The sequence below is a fragment of the Bidens hawaiensis genome, unplaced genomic scaffold (assembly GCF_021521415.1).
Source record: "Bidens hawaiensis isolate Kalapana, Puna unplaced genomic scaffold, B.hawaiensis_p1.1 tig00000702_1, whole genome shotgun sequence".
Lineage (NCBI taxonomy): Eukaryota > Viridiplantae > Streptophyta > Magnoliopsida > Asterales > Asteraceae > Bidens > Bidens hawaiensis.
The window spans coordinates 2,653,606-2,671,085 of record NW_027491042.1 but is presented as its reverse complement, the minus strand read 5'-3'; positions in this window follow the sequence as shown (position 1 = coordinate 2,671,085).

Genomic DNA, 17,480 nt, shown 5'->3' with positions numbered 1-17,480 from the left:
AATAACATATTAATAAAATGTAAAATCTAAACTATTGAGACCGCTAAAAAGAATTATAAAAAGAAAAATAATACCCTTTAATGCATTCTTGCTTTTGCTAACCCAATCTCTTGCCAAAGCGACCTCTTCAGTTGCGTTCCAAATGAGAACCTTTTCTCTGTGTGACGATTCAAGGGGTTGGGGTTTGTTTACATTGGTGGCACTCTTTTTCATCGTCTTCTTCTTCGTGGGTTCGGGTTTGGTTTTCCGGCACCACCTCTTGAGCATCATCGTCAATTTGAAGGGTTTGACTTGAAATGCCTTGTTGTTGAAGGTATGCGTTATACTTGAGCCACTCGTCGTAAGCTTGAACCGAACCTGTAACAACTCGGATTTTTAATTTATTATTTTGTTAACCGTGACCCGACCCGTTTCTATGCTCGGGTTATTTCATCAATATAACATCGCAATTAACAAGTATTATTATTTATTATATTTAATTAATATTCAATAATAACTTTGAAATATATGCATTTTTAACCCTAACTTTAAGTTTTATCTCTATGTGTACCCCCATCTTTAGTCCAGGGGCTAAAGAGCAAATCTTCCAAAAGTATAATATTATACCCGTTTACCCTTTAACCCAGATTCGTAAACCCCTGACCCAAATTGTTTATAAAAGGATTTATTTTTGTTATAGTTAAGGGCTTAAGCACCCGACATTAATATAACGTGTGTTTTTAAGTCCATTGTATGTTGATTTGTGTTTAGTCTTGCTTGTCTTGAATCAATTCTTTGTTAATTTCCGCCTAACAACGAGTTCATTGATATCACATTAAAAGATCCTTGATTTAGGACTTACAACTCCAAACTACTAATTTGTCTCTCATCACTCTCAGCCTGTAACTTGTTTTCTTCTGTCACTACTAAACTTAACGGACCCTAATTTCGTTAGTTTTTTTTGCTGATGTGACATATTTTTGCTGATATGGCATGCTATGCGGAAATGTCTTATTAACAGTAACAAAACAACAAATAATATATATGTACACACACACACATACATCACCACCATCACAAACCTCCACCACTTTCAACCTATATCGCCACCTTCACCATCCAACATCATTGCCTTCACCACCACAGACCTCCGCCACTTTCAGCCCCCATCGCTGCCGGACACGTTTGAATCACTTTAATGGTTCAGATATGATCGAATCATTTTGTTGTTGTTGCAAATTGTGATGGATGGTTGGATAACGATGAATGAAATAGTTGTTGAGCAAAATCCCAAGTTCAAATGAGGTTGTCGTCTCTGTCGCTTTTTTTCATTGAGTTCCGTTGTTAATGATAGAGAGATTCGAGGTAGTAAACATTTCTTTCTACTTGTGTCTTTATTGCGATCAAAATCCCTATAATAATGTATTCAAACTGTAAACAAGAAAATTGAATTTTAGCAAAGTAAATTGGGTTGGTCGAGGGTTAGGTTGTTGACATGGCTGCTAATGGTATTTGTGGTGGCACAGACTGGTGGTGATGATGAAGGCAGTGAACGCTAACAGTGATGATGAATGCGGTGGCAGAAACCAACGGTGGTGAAGGCCGATGTGGTGGTGCAGCCGGTGGTGATGGAATGGTGGTGATATTTGTATGTATGTATGTATGTGTGTGTGTATTATTTGTTGTTTTGTTAGGTTTTTTTAATAAGATATTTTCTATATAGCATGGCACATCAGTAAAAAAAACTAACGGAGTTAGAGTTCGTTATGTTCGGGAGTGACTGATGAAAACAAGTTACAAGTTGGAAGTGATGGGAGATAAATCGTTAGTTGGGAGTGTTATCGTTCAATGATTGAAAGCTAGAAGTATTAAAAACCAATATCCCTTTCTTTTTTACATGTTTTGTATTTTGTTAGTTTATATACGGCGGTATATTCAATTGCGAAGCTTGTATAGTTAATTGGAAAAAAAAAAGACTCTAAATGGTTAAAGATTTAAGAATTAAATTCAATTTAGTTAAGGTGATCAATTGATCAAACCACATAAACATATAATAAGATAACATATCGTTTACGTGATATACTAATATCCTCCTTTTAGTCCCCGAACAACACAGAGTTGATATAATAAATTAAGTTTTGTTGTCATCCAAAATATAGTATCACATTTGCTTCTCTTTAGAATAAAAAGTAGCTACTCCTATTTTAAAATTATAATAATAAAGTCTATAATTTAAAACAATTTGGTAGCTAGCATAAGGACCACGGGAGTGATGGGTGCACCGCCGGTTTCATGTCTCACCCACCCACAAATTTAAGCATTTGTTTACAACTTCTCAAGGTTCCCTTTCACCAAACTTGGACACATGAATCACGGACGTCAAATATATTCTATTTAAAAGTAAATAATCATCAAATAGTCTTGGTGTCTTATTTTTTTAAAACATTATTATGTTTAAAACACACTCATCTGAATGTACAATTAACCTAGTTTCTTGATCATGGAAACATTATAATGTTTTAACATTATTAACTTAGTTGAAACATTCTATGCCTCAATAGTTGGGCTGTTTAAGCAAGTACAATAAATAAAGAGAAAAATTACCAAAATAAGCATGTTTGACCGAGAATTTACCAAAATAAACATGTTTATTTTAGCCTACATCTCTCTAATTATTGGTTTTTAGACCAATAAACAACTGACACGTCATCGAAGCCGCTAAGCCTTAGCCGTCACTTTATGGGCACGGAATTGTATGAAAAGTAAACGGGTACCACCTTTAGCCAATAAAAATTCGACACGTGTCAAAGGCGGCTAAACTTAGCCTACATCTATGGTTATTTAGCCGGCATCTCTGACTCTTAGCCGGCTTCGGGATACGTGTCTATTTACTTAGCCGGCTCCAAATATTCCTTCTTAGCTGGCTCCAACTCGGCTTGTAAGCTAAGGCTTCACTTAGTCGCCTTCTTTTTTTTCATTTAGTCGTATAATTTTAGCCGCCAAAATTAAATATTTTACCAACTTTACTAACTCTATTAAATATTTAGCCGGCTTCACTTAGCCGTCTTCTTAGCCGATGTAAATTTAGCCCCAAAATTAAATATTTTACCAACCTTACCAAGTATATTAAATGTTTAGCCGTCTTCTTAGCCGGTGTAATTTTAGTTGCCAAAATTAAATATTTTACCAACTTTATTAACTCCATACAAAATTCACCCAATATTAATCAAACTGAAAGTTTATTTTGGGGCTTTGTTGGTCAACCTTCGCTACCGGAGGAGGTCTGGATGAGATGGGAAGAAAAACTTTTTGGGTTTGATATTTCTGACAAATATGTGCAGCCCAACCACACTGGTCAGACTGAAAATTAAGGGGGTATTTGCTTGTATGTTAATGAAACATTTATGTTTTGAAAAACAACTTAATTTTGAAGGAGATTTTAAGGAGAAAATGCTTAAATATCGGAGGTTTATGGCTATAAAAAATTTACATTTCGCGTTGTCGGCCGACCATCGAGTAGATTGTAATCGTTATTTAGTACGCTTTATTATTATGTTTTTAATTTTTATTATTAATGAATATTTTCGTGTATTACTTTTTTGTTAGTATCTATATACATAAAAATAATTTTAATAAGTTAATTCATTCAAAAAAAAAGCCCGGCTAAGTAAAGCATACAATCTTATCTAAGTAAACGACGACGTTAACAAACATATATTTTTTTAAAAATGAGGATCTTTTGATAAGAAAGTAAAAAAGTTTGGTAGGATGAAGATGGTTTTATAAGATGGAGTGGAGATGGTTGTATATATAGTTTTATAAAAATGGTTGGTGAAAAATTAAATTTGGGTAGGTAAATGTATTTATTTCTAATGGCTAAGAAAAAAATTGACGGCTAAGCGAAACCGGCTAAATAATTAATTGAGTGGGTAAAAATATTTAATTTTGGGGGCTAAATTTACACCGGCTAAGAAGACAGCTAAGTGAAGCCGGCTATTTATTTAATAGAGTTGGTAAAGTTGGTAAAATGTTTAATTTTGGCGGCTAAAATTAGACGGCTAAATGAAAAAAAAAAGAAGGCGGCTAAGTGAAGCCTTAACCTACAAGCCGAGTTGGAGCCGACTAAGAATGAATATTTGAAGCCAGCTAAGTAAATAGACACGTATCCTGAAGCCGGCTAAGAGTCAGAGATGCCGGCTAAATAACCATAGATGTAAGCTAAGTTTAGCCGTCTTTGACACGTGTTGAATTTTTATTGGCTAAAGGTGGGACCCATTCACTTTTCATACAATTCTGTGCCCATAAAGTGGCGGCTAAGGCTTAGCCGCCTTAGCCGGCTTCGATGACGTGTCAGTTGTTTATTGGTCTAAAATTCAATGATTGGAGAGATGTAAACTAAAATAGGCATGTATATTTTGGTAAATTCTTGATCAAACATGCCTATTTTGGTAATTTTCATGGTTGAAATAAAATCCATTTTAGTACAGTTATATATTGTTTACAACATGGTTAAACAAAACTTTTTCTTGAGATTATATTATGAACATATGTTAGATCATTTTAGATAGTTTTTGCCACATAAACACAACCTTAAGGAAATCCTAAATTAGAGAGGAGCACTCTCTCGTTCATTCATTCTATTACATCTTGATACGTCTTCTTTTCTTTCCCCATAACAAAAAAAAACATCATTTTCCTGGTGTACATGCTACTTAGATCGTTGTACCATGAGAAGCAGGCGCGTTCTTTAATGGGTGACTCGAAATCTATATTAAGAGACCTGTGTTAAACATAAATCCTTAGCCAAACCATCAACTTATGGTTGGTTCTTTTTGCAGTCAATGACGAAGTCGAGATATTATTAAAGTTCTCATGGAAGACAACAATTTGAATCAATTTATTTACATAAAAGTGTACTTTATCTTCATAATTCTTTCGGTTTTATGTATCAAATTGTATTTGTATATTTCTCGTGAGTAATGAGGCGTGGTTGTTACTGTTATTGTTGTTATTGTTATAAAAAGTGATTCATACATGTAGTTAATCTTCATTGTATATTGAGAGATTTGGTTCATTGAAGGTGTTAGATAAATGACAATAAAGTTTTTACGTATTCTGTAATCTATATTGTTGAATTGTCTAATAACAATTCATATGAGACTGGGGACTAAAGAGAAATTAGTGAGTCTGAAGTCAAGACAAAAAAAATGACCAAATTGGGGTAATATGACTACTTTATATGAGAAGATAAGAGAAAATTGACTTTAGAATGCTATGACTAGTTGACTAGTGTACGTATTCAAACCCATGATGTAAGCAAAACAAACCTCATCACAGTTACCAAGAGGCTAACCACAAACAATAAGTGGAAGTGGCCGTATGGATAACAGGAGCATGCCCATTCCCATTCCTCATTTTCTATATATATACATATTTATTTTCTTATTAAGAAAATTTTATTTTTTTATTATCTTCCTTCAACGACGTATATGACAGAAATGATGCTAATTGTAGTTAATAGTTTTCAGATGGTTAAGATATGCCGTAACATTACTATCATTTAAATACAACATATATCTTAACAAATTGCTCATAGTTATCAAAACCCTTAAAAAAAATCCTATTTCATTATACGGTCATGAAGAGGTAGGTCCCAGCAGAGCCCAGTTGGACCCGCAAGACTCACCTTAAACAGGGACGTCTGCGCAGAGACCAACTGGATCCGCAGGACCAACCATGCTCAGAGACGTGACGTCCTTACGCGCAGTACGCAAGCTGGTCCCGCAGGAAAAGCCTCCCAATGGTGAAGGACTCCGCCTGTCCCCGCAGCCTCGGATACAAGCCATTAGGGAAGGCCACCCGCGCAGCATGGCTACACGCACAAGGCACTTAGCTCTCGATCATTCAGTGTCACCTGAAGGAATGAGCAAAGCCGGGAGCAATCCCGCACAGAGGCGGGAGGGGGAATACTCCCGCCCAAATAAGCCAGTCTGTATACTGAAGGATCTTTTACTGTACCTGACGAGGTATGGGCGAAAGATCTGATCAGAGATACGACAGCTCACTGATACAGTATGGCGAGCAGCATGCTCCTGTACTGTATCACTATTAGCCGCTGCCTACTCACCAACTACTGTCATACCACGTGCGTAGCCGGCAGTTGGTGGAAAGGGAATAGTATACAGCAGGCCTGGTCACTATCAGCCGCTGCCTACCCACCAACTACCAGCAGGGCACGTGCGTAGGCTACTGTTGATGAACAGGAACACTGTTGCAGCCGGCCATACCTCCTTGGAAACCTACCTTCGGCTATAAATACCCCAAATGGTATGATCATCTGAACACATTACATTATCTTATATCATCATAATATACCTGATATCTGCTCTAGCAATCTCTTAATATACTTTTATATTTAAAGAGCAATCTAGTCTGATTCTCACGCCGGAGGGTGGTCACAAGGAGGAACCCCCCCCCCCTTCTCAGTGACGAGCTCACGGTGTCTGTTTTGCAGGTTATCAGAAGAACCATCTTCCAAGGGTCTAACCCCTCGTGGGAAACAGCTATCCAACCCCCAGATTATCCGTAATCTGCCCGGGGTCCGGTTAGTGTTTCTTCATTGGCGCCATCCGTGCATAAAGCTAGAACTACATTTTCTCCAGTTTTTTCAAACTTTTACAAAGATGGTTAGAGAAATTCCGGTAACCACGACCCCAGCTACTGGGGGGAATACCGGTAACACAGTTTTTACAAACATTACCCCGGTTACCCAAGCCGGGGCAAGTGAAGTAAATTTTACGAACACTACCCCAGTTACTCATGCTGGGGCAAGTGCAGTAAATGATCGCCTACTGGGATCCACTGATACCCAGGTTGAGAAACGAAGACTCCCCCGCCAAACTCTCGATGAAGTCAAGGCATGGGCGGAGGCACGACAAAAGGAATTCCAGGCCGAGTTGAACGAACGCTTGCGTTCCGTACAACAGGCCGACGAATTCGAATATTGGGAGGATGACTCGGAGGAATCCGACTCCGACGCGAACCCTCGCCATAGGGCAAAAGGGAAGCGTAAGGAAATGGAATCCCAACCGAAAAGGCATTTTGGACAAGCCTTCAAACCAAAAAGCACAGGTGGAAGTCCACGAGACTTCTCCAAAACGTTCAGACCAAACGTTGCAAATGCAGGAACGTCCAAATTTGCAAGGGACATTGCGGAAGCAATCGCCCCAAGGAGTGCCAAACAAATGCCTAACATAGGCACATATGACGGTATATCTGATCCAGACGATCATTTGAACAGGTTCATAGCAGGGGCAACCGTCAGCAATTGGACGGAACCCACGTGGTGCTACATGTTCCAAATGACGCTTGTTGGGGCTGCTAGAGCTTGGTTTGATCGTCTACCGGTCAACCACATCTACGACTGGGCAGACTTCCAGCAGAAGTTTAGCCAACACTTCAGCCAGCAACGGAAGTATACCGAGGAGCAATGGACAATCCTCAAATGCATACGAGAAGAAGATGAATCTCTGCCAAACTTCATCACTCGCTTCAACTCAAAGAAGCTAAGTTTGGGCAATATCAGCGAAGATCTTGTTCGCGCAGCCTTCATCCAGAGCGCGCATGACCCAGAGCTCATCCGCACCCTAACGGGTAAAGATGGCATGCCGTCCACATGGGATGCCATCATGACAGCAGCAAAACGATATGCGGAAACGGAGAAGCAACTGGGTAGAGATCTCCCACAGAGCACAAACCTCTACACTCAGAAGACGAGAGAAGACAATGTCCTCACCGCCCGATTAAATAAAAAGCGGAAGCTAGGCATTTGGCAGTCAAGGGTAAACTTTGACACCTCATCCGGCTTGCAACATCGATTGGGCGGAAGGGATAATGTACAGCCGCACCGAAACTCCAGATGGACGCCACTCACCAAAAGCGTCACTGAGATATTCGCCACTGAAGAGCTCCCGTGGCCAAAGCCTCCAATAATCCGACATCGTCACGATGCTGATCGGAGCAAATACTGTGACTTTCACAAGACAAAAGGTCACAACACTGAAGAATGCATAGACGTAAAAGACATGGTCGAAGCATTTGTCAGAGATGGGACGCTCGCGCACCTCGTGGCGCAATAAAGGCTGAGCAGGCGGGTGCGTGTAGAACCCCAGCTGGGGAACACGAATAAAAATTCCAGCTTCAATGTCGAGACTACATGCTGCGTAAAGAACGAAATCCCGAACCAGGTGCGTATCGGCTCGATGGCACTCCCATCCCAACAACATGGAAGGGAGCTCATTTACACAGTTTGCATGTAAATCAATTCCAATTTGTAAAGAAGGCCAAGAGCCACTTCTAATGGAAATGATTCTCTTTAGAACATCGAAGCTGATGATTTTACTTTTCTGAACACTAATATGACGAAATTCACATTACGTGAAGTCGTTGCGTGGGAAGGCGGTCCTACCCGCACAAACCCAATAACAGGAAAAAACCTTCACGCAGGTCAGTTGAAGGGGAAAGGTTCAGCACCCAAAAATGAAAGTGCCGGTCTATCCGCACGAATCATAATGAGGAAGCTGAACAATAACCTATCAACAACCGCGCGTCGAACGGTTAACTATGCAACACTGGTGACGGCATTCACATTACGTGAAGTCGTTGCGTGGGAAGGCGGTCCTACCCGCACAAACCCAATAACAGGAAAAAACCTTCACGCAGGTCAGTTGAAGGGGAAAGGTTCAGCACCCAAAAATGAAAGTGCCGGTCTATCCGCACGAATCATAATGAGGAAGCTGAACAATAACCTATCAACAACCGCGCGTCGAACGGTTAACTATGCAACACTGGTGACGGCATTCACATTACGTGAAGTCGTTGCGTGGGAAGGCGGTCCTACCCGCACAAACCCAATAACAGGAAAAAACCTTCACGCAGGTCAGTTGAAGGGGAAAGGTTCAGCACCCAAAAATGAAAGTGCCGGTCTATCCGCACGAATCATAATGAGGAAACTGAACAATAACCTATTGACAACCGCGCGTCGAACGGTTCAAAACAAAATTCTCAAAAGGATGAGGAAAACCTACACGCAGGTCAGATAAGGGTAAAGTTTTGCCATCCTACTAAGTGCAAGTGACGGTTCCACCCGCACAATCACGAAAGAGGAAGCAAAACTTCACACCTATTATCAACCACGTTCAAAGGTTAACTTATCCTCAAAAGATGAGGAAAACCTACACGCAGGTCAGATATAGGTTTAAAGTTAAGCCATCCTACTAAGTGCAAGTGACGGTCCTATCCGCACAATCACGAAAGAGGAAGCGAAACTTTAATCCATTATCAACCACGTTCAAAGGTTAACTTATCCTAATGCCTTAGAAATTTCGAAGAAAGATAAGGAAAACCTACACGCAGGTCAGATGAAGGTTAAGTTTAGCCATCCTACCAAGTACAAGTGACGGTTCTACCCGCACAATCACGAAGGAGGAAGCGAAACTTTAACCCATTATCAACCACGTTCAAATGTTAACTTATTCTAAACACTTGGAAAATTGCTAATTTAAACTAAGAATGCAAGTCATAAGTTTATAAAGCAAGGAACCCAAAGAAGGAAATAACAATCTTAGCAAAAAGATTCATATTTCAATAATATATTACAAGAATGGCCGGGTAACTACCCGCCAAAAAGAATAAAACTATACAAGTCTATCTTAGCAATGGGAAGGGATCTTCAGGATCAAGCTTCAGGGCCGCCTCCACTTGGACCCGCTCCGTCAGAAGAACGGGGTGGTTCGAGGAACGCTTTGAGGACAGCTAACCCATCATCAGCAGCAGCTACTTCGTCCACCTTCTCCATCACTGGATGCGGGAAGGCGGCATACTGGTTCACTACTTGGTCATAAATAGTTTCGGTATCCACATTATACAAAGGGAAGTTGGAAGGCGGGACGCCTTTCTCAGCAAACCCTAGACCAAGCAGGAAGCCGGTCCGTTCCCCATCCTCATGAGAAGCGTTGAGGGCTGCGCTCATAGCATCATCGTAAGAGGTCTCTGAAAAGACCCGACGCACAACCTACAAAGAAAATACAAGTATTAGAACCTTCTCTTACAAAGAAAAGCGTGAAGACAAAGCTAAACATACCTGAGGCAACGCTTCTCGAAGAAGCCATTGGAGGGCAGCTTGAGCTTCGTTACGGGCGCGTTCGGCTTCGCTCTTGTTGAGGTTGGCAAGTAGCACTTCCTTTGCGGCAGCCTCTTCGACACCCTTAAGCTTCCGCTCGGTGTGGTCAAGCACCCCCCTTTGGTCCAAGATTTCCTGGAGTTTCTTGGCATCTTCCATTGCCAAGGCATCATGAGCGCGTTGGAGAGCCTCTAATTTGGCCTTGAGCTCCTCATTCTCCACACGCAAAGGCTCAGCAACGGCTTCAGCCTTGGCAGCCCTCTCGGTTGCGTTTCGCGCAGTCTCCCTGGCCAGCCGAAGCTGTTCATTCACAGCTTGGGCAGCCTTGGAGCGGGCCTCGAGTCGCGCCTGAACTTCAACCTCGAGGGCCTTGAAGGCCTTCTCCTTGTCGGCGGCAGCTGCCGCCAGCTGTTGGTTCTCCTCCCGAAGAGCCCGCGTTTCAGATACTTCCTTTGCGCGAGCTGCTTTTAACTTGTCATTTTCACGACAAAGCAGCTCGACGCGTGGCTGCATCCGGGCCAGGAGAACCCGAAGCTCATTGGTTAGCCTACCCTCCTGGTAGCTAACCATGGCTTCCCCCAACGCACCATGAGGAGCAGCGTGGCGAGCCCAGTCCACGCACTCCACAGGTGTGCGAAGGGTTGTTCCTCGGCGGATGTTCCATCGTGGAACATACACTTCATTGGAATCCGACACTGCAAAAGAAACAAAGGCAGTAAGGAAAAGATGATAAAAAACATAAGGGAAAAATAAAGGAACCCTACGCACCTGTAGGGTCAATGACAGGCCGATAGCCGCCAAACCCATCACCTGAACCTAAGGGAAATCCATCCAACAGGTCAGGCAGACGGGAAGGTGGCAAAGATCGGCGGGAAGCCCTGCGCGTACCTGATGGTCCGGCCGTCGGTGCCGGTGGCGCGGGCATGGTGGCAGCCGCCGTAGTCGCCGTTGTGGTCGCCGCCGTGGTCGCCGCCTCGTAGTCAGCAGCAGCAGTAACCGCCGGCTCTGTGAAGGATGCAGTAAAAATCGCACTCACGGCCGGCGGTGACGTCATCTCGGCTGGAACAGTCGGCTCAGAATAAGCAACTGAACCAGCGGAAGCAGGCGCAGGCGCCTGGGTCGACGCCTCAGGTAGGCTGACCAAGCCTACCGTCATTGGCGGAGAGGTTGTACTCGGCCCCTCACCCTGGAATGCGCCAACATCCACACCTGCGTAAAGAAGAAAAGTGTTAAAAAGACTTGAAGATTAAACTATGAGGATAAAAGCTAAGAGAGTTGTACTTACAGGGTTTCTTCCGCTTGAACGTACGGACGGGCGGGGACGAACCCGATGGAGCCGGTCTCTTGATGCCGGTCACCGTGGTTGTCATTGGTTCTCCAGAGGTAACAGTCGTAGCCTCCGGAACAGTGGTCTTCTCACCACCGGGCTTCCCCCCCGCCTCTTCACTATCTGACTCAGTGTCAGATAGGAGCACTGGATCGGCTGTGGAGGCCGCCTTCTCCTTCCCTTTCCCGCCGGCAGCCCGCTTCTTCCGCACTAACGAAGGACCATCTGCGGATTCCTCAGAAGAAGACAGGGTGTAAGGAATTCCAGCAGCGGGTACAGCACTGAGGGGTGGAGGGGAGAATAACGCCTTACCTGGCCGCCGGTGGCTCAGGATCTCGTGGCCCAGCGGATAAACCTCCACAAACCGATCCGCTGTTTGCTCCAGGATGGGCAACTCGTTCTCATCAAGAGCACGAGTACCCATCCGCACAGGATCGTCAGCTTCCCGCGGGTACAGAAGCGACTCCAAATCATTTCCCTCTGAAAGAAAAGAAACAGTTAGAAGACAAACTCGTATCAAAAAGAAAGACAAGACATACCATAGGGAATAGAGTTCAAACCATATTCGAGAAGGATGGGAACCTGAGACGCATCCTTCCACACCCGGCTCATCCCTAACATAACCATCCCAGACTCCGCAAACCGGTAAACCGGAGATTGGACCCGGGATATCTTCGAAAACCATTCCGCCTCCTGATAGTTGGGGGCGTGAAGGCTCGGTATCGCTTGGCCATTTTTAAACTTCATGGCAAGGGGATGGCGCGGGCAGAAATGTAGAAGAATTCCTGCTTCCACGCGCGAAGACTGCGCTCGGTGTCGCAAATCTTCAGACCCTTAATACGGGTCGTCAGGGTGTACCACCCCTGGATGCACCTCCAGGTATAGAAGGTCATCAGGCGGTCCACATGGGGCTCGATGCCCAAAATCCGGCACACCCACTCAAAATGGCGAATCTTGGCGATCGCCATGGGGTGCAGCTCGGTCAAATGAACACCGTGCCTCTCAAGGACACGGTAAACAAATTTTGTCAATGGGAATCTAAGATTCCCATAGACAAAAAATGCAGCATAAACCCCGATCTTACCTCTGGGGGCATCGTACACGGTCTGGTGGGATTCAGGAAACTCAGGCTCGAGATGATCGAGCATGAACTTCCTGACAACATACCGGTACTGATCGCCGGGCAGAGCACACTGGCACTCGCTAGCAGTACCCCTGTCGTCAGCTATAGCTTCAGCATCACGAGAAGACATCTTGCAGAGGAAGAAAAGAACGATTTCGAGAGAATGCTCGATTGAATAAAGGAGTATTCGCCGGAAATCGCCTTAAAGATGAAGAGAAGAGTGAAAAGTGTGGATTACAAAAAACCATCTTCCCCTTTATATAGTAATCGCAATTAATGCAGTGAATTTAATGCGGAGGAGAGAGAAATCGAATGTGCAATGAAACTATGACACGTGGCAAAAAGCAAGCTGGCAACAGCTGTTGACAGGACGCGTGCCAGTAATTTCGCGGCCACGCGCCCGAAAAATCGCGCCGACGCGCCTGAAAAAACGACTGGAATGACCATGTTCTGTCACGTCACCATAACTTCCTGCACGTCCTGACACAGTCAGAAGAAACCGTCGCACGACGTTTCAGAGGTTTGGACTGTTCTTATCCTTTCACCAACTCTTCGAATTTCAAAATTCAAAATTCGAAAATATTAAAAAGTAAGCGGGAAAATACCCCTTACCCCTTGGCAAGCAAGTAACCGTAAGACGGATGCGGGTACAGTGTAAAGGCAAAACCTTTCACATACCTAGCACCCGCAGGGAATTGAAGTCAAGAACCTTGGCAAACAAGTAACCGTAAGACGGATGCGGGTACAGTGTAAAGGCAAAACCCTTCACATACCTAGCACCCGCAGGGAATTGAAGCCAAGTAAACCTTGGCGAACAAGTAACCATAAGACGGATGCGGGTACAGTGTAAAGGCAAAACCCTTCACATACCTAGCACCCGCAGGGAATTGAAGCCAAAATATTCCTCGGCTACCAAGTAACTATAAGACAGGTGCGGGTACAGTGTAAAGGCAAAACCCTTCACATACCTAGCACCCGCAGGGAATTGACGCCAGGAATACCTTGGAAGTAAAGTAACCGTAAGACGAGCGCTAGTACAGTGTTAAGGCAAAACCCTTCACATACCTAGCGCTCCGCTGGGAATTGAAACCAGGAAGGATCTTCTGGGCAATGCTTGCGGAAACGGAAATAGCATCCCCGCATAGCAGGAACGTTGAGAACTACGTTGTTTTAAACACCAGAATGGAATAAGTGGTTTTAACATAATTGATCACTATGTTCAAAACTACCAAAACCTCATGGAAAATCCATACAACTGGGACTCAATGCTCTTGACTTGCGAGGAGGTTACAGAACTACCCGCATCATACCCAAAGACCAAGCAGGAAACTCGGGCATTTCTGCAAGTGACAAGGACTTCCGCGGAAAGAATCCCCATGGAAAACCTTACAAAACCCTTTTCAAAACCCTTTGCTTAAGTCCAAAAGTTCACCTCACTTTATTAAACACGCATGAGAAGAACATTGGACTGGGGGGACTTGAAGAGGTAGGTCCCAGCAGAGCCCAGTTGGACCCGCAAGACTCACCTTAAACAGGGACGTCTGCGCAGAGACCAACTGGATCCGCAGGACCAACCATGCTCAGAGACGTGACGTCCTTACGCGCAGTACGCAAGCTGGTCCCGCAGGAAAAGCCTCCCAATGGTGAAGGACTCCGCCTGTCCCCGCAGCCTCGGATACAAGCCATTAGGGAAGGCCACCCGCGCAGCATGGCTACACGCACAAGGCACTTAGCTCTCGATCATTCAGTGTCACCTGAAGGAATGAGCAAAGCCGGGAGCAATCCCGCACAGAGGCGGGAGGGGGAATACTCCCGCCCAAATAAGCCAGTCTGTATACTGAAGGATCTTTTACTGTACCTGACGAGGTATGGGCGAAAGATCTGATCAGAGATACGACAGCTCACTGATACAGTATGGCGAGCAGCATGCTCCTGTACTGTATCACTATTAGCCGCTGCCTACTCACCAACTACTGTCATACCACGTGCGTAGCCGGCAGTTGGTGGAAAGGGAATAGTATACAGCAGGCCTGGTCACTATCAGCCGCTGCCTACCCACCAACTACCAGCAGGGCACGTGCGTAGGCTACTGTTGATGAACAGGAACACTGTTGCAGCCGGCCATACCTCCTTGGAAACCTACCTTCGGCTATAAATACCCCAAATGGTATGATCATCTGAACACATTACATTATCTTATATCATCATAATATACCTGATATCTGCTCTAGCAATCTCTTAATATACTTTTATATTTAAAGAGCAATCTAGTCTGATTCTCACGCCGGAGGGTGGTCACAAGGAGGAACCCCCCCTTCTCAGTGACGAGCTCACGGTGTCTGTTTTGCAGGTTATCAGAAGAACCATCTTCCAAGGGTCTAACCCCTCGTGGGAAACAGCTATCCAACCCCCAGATTATCCGTAATCTGCCCGGGGTCCGGTTAGTGTTTCTTCAGGTCATGATATTGTTGGTTGGATGGACGAGGTTTTTCAAAACAAATTCAGAAAGTTGATTATTTTACCAGTATTTGTAAGTATGTAACACGTTAAAAATATAAAAAAAAGGATTAAAGCTTCAAAGTTATCACTATATTAGACGTCTAGCTTTTGTTTTTTTATAATTTTTTTTTTGAACGACTAATTTTTTATACCCTACAATGATTGAATATTTGACTTCCTATGTCTTACTACTCACTAAAGTGAGAATGACTATTTTTTTTTGAACAACAAATAAAGAAAGTTTGTTAAACCACCAAACGGTATACCAAGAAACTAACCGGGCCAGGTACACTTGACCTCCCGAAAGAAAGAAAAACACCAAGAAAAAAAAACAAAACACTACAAAAACACCTCATTACAAGTTAAAAGACCTCAAATTCCCCAACGTAATATCTGTCATTTTCGATCTATTCTGCACCCATAAAAGCCCAAAGCTTTTATATTTCCCACTACAATACCTAAATTAGCCGATTTCTCATTAAAAATCACATTATTCCTGGTCTTCCAAAGACACCAAATTATCGTAAGGCAGATGGCTTGAAAAGCTTTAGCCTTCCGCTTTAGGAATCGAGTATATTTATACATCTCCAAAATATCAAGTTAAATGACTATTAGACATCCAGTATTAGACATCCAGTTAAATGTTAGATATATAAATATTATAAATGCTAATTATTATGCTATATGATTTAAGATTGGTAAACGGATAAGTAACACTGGTAGATGTCACAATCCAATAAAAGAGCAAAGTAGTAATTATAATTAGGTAAAGAGAACAATATCTTGTTAATAAAATTGATGGATCATCATCAAATCAATTGGCCAATGTAATGATTAGTCTTTAATCTTCTCTCAGTGGGCTAATCTTTTATTCTCTATTATTGTAAACTAACTAATTATACTTTAAAATATCAAATATACACTTTAACTACATTATTAATAACTTATTTATAACCCTACCATCTTATAATACTGCAACCTTCACCAAACAATTTTAGCGCATAGCTAAAAAGATAATGCTTTCCTTTTTCAATTAAACGAGAAGTTCAAGGTTGTGTGGCGCCGTCATTGTTATTTGTTGGTAAAAATGAGCTGGCCCGGCCTTAACGTCTCGCACACCGCGTCAGGGCGTTAATGTCAGGATTTTTTCGGTCTTTAGTTATAGTAATGGGGCTTTAACAAGGAAATAGTGAGACCTAGAGATGCAAAAAAAACAGTTATGGACCCGACCAGACGGTTCCTATCAGGAACCCAGACCGGACCCGACCCGCAGGTACAGACCGGGCTTTGAGTTTCCCCCGGAACTGTACCCGGACTTGGTGGAACCGGTTCCGCCAGTACCCGGTCAAAACCCGAACCTACCCTACCCGCAGGTACAAACCGGGCTTTGGGTTTCCCCCGGAATTGTACCCGGACTCGGTGGAACCGGTTCCACCAATACCCGGTCAAAACCCGACCCTACCCTACCTACCCAAAACTCGAAAAAAAAAACCGATGGGACTACACCCAAAACCGGTTCCTACCTGGACCCGGTTTTGACTTTTGTTGACCATACCTGGAACCGGTTCCTGAGAATACCCGGTTTGTGCACCTCTAGTGAGATCCAAATACTTTAACCCGGAAATAGCAAGTTTTATTGTTAGTCAAACCACAACACGTTAAAGCTCTATTGCATACATGACAGTAACATGACGCTTTAACTAATAAGTTTTACAAACTCCAAAACAAGTAGTCTAGGATTTTACTTAAAAAAAAGGTTTTCACAAAGGCTTAGGATCCTCTCATATCACCTATGATCCTCATACACCGTTTTTTTTTCTATACGGCTCGTATAGCACCTGAATCATGTCAGGGCCATCATTTATAGTGCCTCGTATAGCCCTATACGATCGTATAGACATTTTTTTTTGAATTTTTTTTAATATATTATCTGACCTGCATCAAATTTAGCAATTTTAAACCTTCTTTTCGACCCTTTCATGGGTTGTATAGCACCATTGAAAATCTGTCTATACGAGTCGTATAGCACTATACGGCTTGTATAGGCTCGTATAGTAGTTTTCCGACAGCGATTAATAGTGGTCAAAAGACAATCTAAACATTTCTGCAAATGTTTTCTATACGATCGTATAGCCCTATACGACCGTTTGGGTTTTATGGTTTGTCAGGGAGCAATACGAGTCATTTTATGCCTATACGGCTCTTATAGGTCCATACGATCGTATAAGATGCAAAAAGCAATTTTTTTATCCTCTTGCCAATCATGCGTACCCTATACGAGCCATATAGACATGTGAGGTTGGTGTATGAGGATCACATCCCTTTCACAAATTACCATATTTGTCAATATTAGTTTCAATTAGTACACATAA